The sequence below is a fragment of the Camellia sinensis genome, chromosome 5 (genome assembly GCF_055761805.1).
Source record: "Camellia sinensis isolate YWXY chromosome 5, ASM5576180v1, whole genome shotgun sequence".
Taxonomy (NCBI): Eukaryota; Viridiplantae; Streptophyta; class Magnoliopsida; order Ericales; family Theaceae; genus Camellia; species Camellia sinensis.
This window is the reverse complement of record NC_138965.1, coordinates 37,843,586-37,845,448: the sequence shown is the minus strand read 5'-3', so window position 1 is coordinate 37,845,448 and position 1,863 is coordinate 37,843,586. Positions and strand designations below refer to the sequence as shown.

Sequence of the window (1,863 nt, the reverse complement as noted above, 5' to 3'; positions counted from 1 at the left end):
TCAATGATGTGGCCAGCTCAAAAAAAATAAATAAAACTCAATGATGTGGCAGTCTATTAGAAAACCTAGGGGCGAATGCATAGGTAGTGTTTACTAGGATTGGATGTGGGCGTGCCAGGACTTGCGGACCTAGTCCAAGGTTAGGAATTTTTGGATATTTTTAACTTCTAACACAAATAAATGACCGTGTGTGGCTCAGAGGAACCGCCACTGGTTCGGATCTTGTCCCAATGAAGAGGACTTTTACTAAATTTGTTAGGTGCAAAAGATAACTAAACTAGAATTGAAACTTGCATTGATTGATAAATGAAGTACAATTGACTAATCTAAAGATAAGTTGGATAAACAACTAATTGCATGGAATTGAATTGCTTGAATGAAGATAAAAGCTATGAAAGCTAAGATAGATGAACTCTTGATTGAGTGTTTGGTGTTGGACTCCTACAAATGTTGCACAAATTGACCTCCCATTTCTGCTCAACTGCCAAGAACATGGCAGCCTTTCATCTTGACACTTGTTCCATGATCTTTGGCTTGATCCTCAAGTGTATGTGTAGCAACCACTAAACCACTAACAGCTAGTTGCTCCATTTTTGTAGCTTTTGGTTAATCCACTAAGCTTTTCCACCTACCACGTGTATAACCCACAAGAATCCTAAAAACCCACTTTGCATTGTTTGGGGAAAACGGCTCCTTTTTTGTAGCCTTTGCTGACTCATCAAGCTCATTGAACCTCAGGTGTGATCTTCACCAAATCAAAGGCCAACCATCTTGCTTGATTTAAGGAAGTGATATTTTGTGGGCCTCAACCAACTCCTGTTTCCTTCGAGGTGGTTGAGGCACCTATAATCCTTAAATAAATAATTAATTAATCAATTAACCAACTAATTGACTTGGTCAATTAAATAAATAAGAATACTCCCTTGCTCAGCCGCCATTTTGCTTTGATGGGTCTCCAAAAATCATCAACTTTTGGTCTTCCATTGCCGCGTGACATTTAATTTAATAGAGAAATTGCCACGTGGCAATTTTTCCAAAAATGGTACAAATACTCGGACAACTCGGTGTCATATCTTCTCTGATCATTTGCTAAAGTGGACTTTTATATCATTTTCATATACACAAACACGAGGAATATAAAATTGCTGATCAGTTTGACAGATGCTACAAAACAATGGTTATCCACGTAGTTGAATTAGGACAAGATTTATCATTACACCTGAATATCCCAAAACCTTAATTTCCAATACTCGAATATAAAATTGATAGAATAGAACACACACATACACAAAAACATACCAAAAACATACACATAAAAATTAGAGGTATTACTTGAGAAACAATCGCGTACCCACATAAGTATATACATAAGTACACAGATTATAAGTATAATTTCAATTTTCAGGAAACTAACCTGAGAGGAGCCGAATTAAGGATGGGGATTATCAGTGAGAGTGAGAAGATGATGGTGGTGATGAAGAATGAGAGTGTGACGGATAGTAGATCTTGTTGTAGGCGGTTTCACTGATGAGGTAGATGCTTCCTCCACCCGTCTCTCCTCCCCTGTTGGTCCCACTGCGTCTCTCTCTCTCTCTCTCTCTAATGTTGGTATTTGGGGAATTTGGGTTTTCCCGGATATATTGGACCAGTCTAAATAATTTGCATTTGGGCCCCCAGTGTTTCTAAGGTGCTGTTTGGAACTTAAATTTCTAGTTAAAAAGTAAAAAAAATAAAAATAAAAAATTATTGTAAGCTATCAAATTATTTTTTAACGTTGTGTTTGGTTAGGGAATTTGTATTTGTTATTATTTTTTTAACGTTATATTTGGTTTGAAGATTTGCAAAGAGATTTAGAAAAAGAAC

General features: G+C 36.7%; 1 long non-coding RNA gene across 1 annotated transcript; it reads right to left on the bottom strand.

Annotated features, from left to right (window-relative positions):
- Positions 1-274: 274 nt before the first annotated feature.
- Positions 275-1,603, bottom strand: LOC145790079 (uncharacterized). The gene is made up of 2 exons (XR_014328720.1): positions 1,415-1,603; positions 275-628 (listed from the first exon to the last, which is right to left on the bottom strand). It is a non-coding gene; the product is annotated as an uncharacterized LOC145790079 (long non-coding RNA).
- Between the last annotated feature and the right edge of the window lie 260 nt (positions 1,604-1,863).